Below are 6177 nucleotides of genomic sequence, written 5' to 3'. Positions count from 1 at the left end.
GTCTGATTGTGCAGAAAATTCAGAAAGATGCATCTCATTATAATAGAGGAAAGGCTTTGGCATAGGTAGACATTGTGTATGCATGCATATTTATTTTATATAAATGGAATGTGTTTTTAGAAGCACTTTATACCAAGGCTCAAAGGAAAATAAAGACTTAAACCAATTCACTCTCTACTATTATCACCATGATGGCATTAGGAAATTTGGGGCAGAGGAGACGACTAAAGGAAGCATCATGGATGAAACTGAATTTGATGCTGTATCAAGAAAAGCAACATTTTATTTTCAGATCTGAGACAGATACTATAAGTTAGTATCGAAATTCTGATTTTATCCACAGAGCGCTGGTGAGAGAGCTTCAAAGTAAGGTAATATGAATTGCAGGCACAGACAAGCAGAGCCGGTGTGTTAATTGTATTGTGTGTAGAATTCAAACGAAACATTTTCATGACTTTAGTGAGGGTCGTGGATATAATAAAGGAGCCAAACATCCCTTGGCTCCTGAAATAGAAAGACAAAACGGTTTGAGATGTGCGTAAGGAAACTGCAGAGAGGAAACTTGACCTTGTAAAGTCCTCTCTTAAATATTCCTGCCATATTTCCTGTCTTTCTTCATGCACTATTAAGCCCCCTTGAAGTCAGTAAGTATCACTAAACTTGAATCAGCAGTACAGGATATGGAAACAGATGAAAGAATTACCCCAGAAAGCAAGTTGTTTCTTTATAAAAGACGGACAAGTGCCATTAGCCTATAGTGCAATGAATAGCCTCCTCAAAGATGTTTTTCACTTTCTATCAGCTAAGGGAATTGACGCAGTGATCGTGACTAGACGTTCCACAATAAGGACCTTGTTGTGATTAAATGAAATGACAAATTGGGCTTTGTGTACCCAGTTATAGCTCTTGTGAGTTTTATTGTGCCTACAATAGGGACAGGTACTTAAGGGTTAAAGGAAAAATCCACAATAATATCACGTATCTAGTCAACCGAAAAATCCTATATGAAGGTCAAAAATCTCTTTCCCACCCCTGGGAGTTTTACAGCTTTGCCCTTCTTCCACAGCTATGTTATGATAATACTAAGCACGTAGAGGTCCAAGAAACCAAATTCTTGCCTTTTTCCTTCGGACAAATCTTGTCAAAGATTTTTAGACAGATTTAAGAACTTCCATAACTGAATGTAAGTGAACCCCATCACTTGTAACTTGCCATTCCCTATCTTATTGTAATAACACTCTTGTTTTCATTTTGTGAACTTCAGAATTATATTTGTTTCCAGAGCTGGGAACGACCATGAGTGACGATTTGGCCCAACTCATCACCAGGAACGTGGTACTTTCTTTTTCTTTGGGAGGTGAGTCATCTTTCATTTCCTTTTTAACTAAACTATCGGTGCCCATTTCAAGATGTAAAGGAAGCTCTTTCATGTGCGAGCTTTTCCAGTTCCAGGTTGCCCATCATTTCTGTTTTAGTGTGTTGAAAGAACATTCACTTGGGAAACCTGATTCCTGCCCATAACTTAAGACATCCATTAATGGTGTGCCATTCATTGGTTCACTGGCTATTAGCAAAGGAAATGCCTGACCTTGCTGACACGAGTCAGGGAAACACATCTTTCCATTTTAGTGTCCGCTCCTCGCTCGGCCTTGCCGTGACTTAGCTGAACCCTTTCTTCCTGGATTAATCTATTAGGCAATATACTTTCCTGTCCAAAAGTATTGTGGCCCTGGTTCTGGGAGGGACAAAGCCAGCGCTTTGGCTACAATGTGACATCCCTGTTCCTGCCATCCCACTGGAGCTTCCTGTCTCATTTATTTATTTTTAATTCATTCACTTAATTCGTGGCTTCATTTCTTAATCCATTTGTTCAGTAAACAACACTTATTGCTCTCTACTTAAGAAAAGGATTTAGGACCCTACTGATTCAGGGGCTTGTTTTTGCTTTACTAAAATCATTCAAGTTTTAGCCTGAGAATATATGGGTGAAGATATATACGTATATACATACATACTCCTGGCCCATAAAAATCTCAATTTCATTAATAAAAAAGAATCTGCTTGCCATCAGTAAGTTGATCTTATTTTCTTTAATTTTTGAATTTCTGAACTGTTATTCTCATGGAGACTTCCATGATCTTTCTATTACCTATCATTAATTTTTCATAGATGAGCCCACAGAGTATGTTTAGCAAGAAGCACGGGGCGTCATCTGACTTAGACTAAGGGATAGTTCCTTCGCCCGCCAGGGAGGTCTTTGTCCTTGGCAGCTGTCAGTGCGTTTGGGATGTGTGGCCCCTTCCGACCGGCACTTCCTGTGTCATCTTTAAACAGCGGTGAAATGCTAGCTGATGTTACCAGATGAACTATTTCTCTTTCCAATGACCCTGCTTAGTGGCAGAACCCAATTATCCTTTGTCCAGAAGTTAAACATGGAAACCACACAAATACATCTTACTGATTATCCTTAGTAAATTATTACTTAAACAATATAAATTATAACAGCTAACATTCAATACACATATGCAAATTGCCCAACAGTGTTCCAGGTGTTCACATGGGCTACATTTTCATCAGTTCTCTTAGTGTTTTCTTTCACATTGAACAGCTCTGACACTGGGGTATGTCTGACAACCTCTAGGAAGTTATAGTTTATTTGGTCAATATTGGGAGTTGTATTCTATAAGATAAAGAAAGAACTTATTTAAACATCACAATAACTCTGAGTTAATTGTTATATTATGTCCATTTTATAAATGCAACCAAGATAAAAAAAAGCAGTTAGGAGACTTGCTCTAAGTCAAGTGTTATTAGATCATAGATGTAGAATTCAAAGCCAGGCGAAGTAAGTCCAAGCCCCGTGTCGGGAACCTCAGTGCTTTCCTGCCTCTCACAGGATGCGGTTTTCTTGGCTGGGTCTTTTCTTTTCTCTTCACACGGTGTTGCATGTACTTTGTTACTCAGATTTTGAAAATTGGCTCCCATGTCTTTCTTGCTCAAATCCAGATTAACATGAAAGTTAATGGAAGCCCTCAGATTTCTGACTTCTGTATTGGTGATAGAAAATACCAAAACTGCCTTCTTAGTGTGTTTATCCCTTGTCTTTAAGACCTAGTCTCAAATCCTAAAGAAGTTCAGCATCGGTGTTGATTTAGTGGCAGGACATAATCTAATGTCATTATATGAGGTCTGTGTAAAAGGTATCCGGGCATATTATATGAAAAATAGAGACATCTGTTGAAGAAGATACAAGATACAAGAAACATTGTACATAGGACAATGATGCCTCAGTCCCCTTCAAAGTAGGCACCTTGAGACCTCACACAGTTTTCCCAATTGCGATCAGCTGCCCCATCACATTTCCCTGAATCTCACTGATGGCCTGGAATCTTCCCTTTCAAAGGAGATTTTAGTTTTGGGAAAAACCAGAAACCACAATGTGCTAAATCTGGGCTGTAGGGAAACTGAGTCACCTTGGTGATTCAATGTTTTGCCAAAACACTGCATGAGACATGATGAATGAGCAGGCGTGTTGTCCTGATGAAGCTGCCAAACAGCAGTTGCCCATAGCTGCAGCCTTCTGAATCAACCAGTTTCTTCAGAGGAAGGTTCAAACTTAATGCAAAATTTGACGCAGATTCTTTGCTCTACTTGCTCAGTCATTTTGAATGTGACGGCCACACAGTACACATGTTCACTCAATGATGTCTACCACCCCCACTGACTAGTACAGTGAAGTCATCATTGTTCATACAGGTACTCTCCTTAGCTGCCAGTTATAATGATGTTGTGCAAACACTTCTCGTTATATTAATAATGGCTGGACTTGTTCCAGACAGACCTTGCATATTGATTTCACAAGTTGGACTCATGGCAAGAGCTTGGATCACAGAACTGAGGGACAACTAAGATAAAGAGAGATGAAACTAACTGAAGTCATGAGGTTTAATCACTCTGGGATGATTAATAACTTATTTAACCTCAAGGTATTTTGTTTTATTTATTTTTTTCTGGGGAGAAGATACTGGATGTGGTAGCTCTATGAGTGAGTAAAAAGAAATAAAGAGTTGCTCTCAAAAAAATAATAAAAAATAAAAAGCCTGTTTATTATAATATTAAGTCTCTCTCACCTTCTCTGTCAAAAAGAAAAATACTCTTGAAAATAGAATTAGCAGATATAATTATAATGATATCATTACATCACTGTACCACACAGCATGATGAATTTATCATAATCCTTTAGAACACTGACAGGACAGTCTTTGGTATATGGTATGGCTTTGTCCAACAATGCAGCTAAAGTTATGAGTTATGGTAAATGTTCTCACTCATTTGAGACATATACACTAAGAAGAATTCTCTGAGCAGAGGGAGGCACAGGGGTCCATAATGAAGGCGAAATGTACAATCTGTCATGTTTGTTAAGTATGAAAGGTAAATTGCATCAGGTGTGTATGTGCCTGAATATAAACTTTAAATGGGATGAGATATGTGTATACTAAATTTAGTGAAACTAAATTTCAATATTAAAAAACTGCCATCTTGATTTAACACAATAGGGATATGTAGACTGAAGAGTGGACACTCTCCTGTTACCTATTAGATTCCCAAAAGAATCACTTTTACTAAACACAGAACATTTTCCTTCATTAATGACAATTGCAAATGGGAGAAATTGTGAATGGGTTGGAAAACATCATAATGTCAAATGATTCTGTTCTCCAAATTGCTCTTATTATTTTTATTCATGGCACAGAAATGCAACTCTCTCAGCAAAAAGCTGCTTGGCATCTGTATATACAAGCACTTACCCCTTTGCCCAGTGAAACCATTCATAAGTGTTTGTGAAAGCATGAGGAAAGATAGAGCAAGAAAGGAGTGAATCCTTCTATATTCTTAAGGTGAATAATTTACTTGTTTGCTTTAAATAAACCACATTGAGGAATATCAATTATTTAAGATTACTTGTGTACAACTCAGTATGTTATAACCTTGGCCCTGGTGCCTCAGTGGTTTCAAAGAGTTTAATGCCTTCTTTAAAGTGAAAAGAAGTCTTGTTTTGTTTTGTTTTTCATTTTAGGATCTAGACCCATAGGTCAGTTGGTCTCAGCCACAGCTTGGCCATTAGTTTAAACTTAAATCTAGCATTATGTTATTAACTGGCAGGAGTTTAATCATTTTGTTTATTTTGTGTAAATACTTTTGCTTTGCTTTTCCTCATATGTAGTATATTTTCATGATGAATTCAAAATCAAATTATTTTATTCATATAAAATATTTATTTTCTATGTGCCTAACATTGCCTGAGGGCTGTAAATGTTAGAAATAAACATACGATTCTTACCTTTAAGAACCTTACCATTTTGCTGAGAGGTAAATTGGAAATTCGTACAAGGTTAAATCAGAGTATGAGTAATTCAAATTTCTGCACCAGAAGTCTTTCCTCCACCAAAAACAAAATTGAAAACCACAGGAAGGCATGATCTGACTAAGTGAAAAAACTCCATAGTGAAGAAGAACCTGGGTGTTTTCTGACTTATGGTTAGATCCCGCAGAGGTGTGCTGCAAGACCGAGTGGGAGAAGAGATTAGGATTCTTCACTGAGGGAGAGAGCGAGCAAGGTCATGGTGGCGAGAATAAGCGCTATCCAACTGGGGAGCAGTGAAGGACTAGTGTAACTAGAGCACATGCTAAGGGATGTGGCTGGGTGAAGACATGTCCTGAAGAGCTTGGAATTTATTTATTCAATAAATATTTATTTGAGTACCTACTTGAGATGCAAGGAGCTAGGAAGTATGAACAAAACTCTAAAAAAATAAATAAGTAACACACCGTGCCCCAACTTCACAAAGCACACCACTGTCTCAAGTCAAGAGAAATAAAGAAGAGAAAAATGTAATGTTTGGCTAACATAAGGTTCAAGTCAGAAAAGCACTGGAGAGGTACCTGACTCTCGTTCAGTGAGTTAGGGAATGCTTCTTGTTGGCAGCCTAAGATCAGGTCAGGAGGGAGTTTTTCAGACAAAGGAGTGGTAGGAGAGGAGAGGACAAGACTCCAGCCTAATACAAAGACGCAGAAACAGTGAAAGGAGAGGTGGCTGAGTCATGAGCAATTGCATACTCTGCAGTTGTTTGGAGTATGGTGGAGTAATGGGAGATGAAGCTGGAGCAGTAAATA

Source organism: Phyllostomus discolor, chromosome 7, assembly GCF_004126475.2.
Source record: "Phyllostomus discolor isolate MPI-MPIP mPhyDis1 chromosome 7, mPhyDis1.pri.v3, whole genome shotgun sequence".
In the NCBI taxonomy this organism is placed as follows: Eukaryota; Metazoa; Chordata; class Mammalia; order Chiroptera; family Phyllostomidae; genus Phyllostomus; species Phyllostomus discolor.
This window is presented reverse-complemented; position numbering follows the sequence as displayed.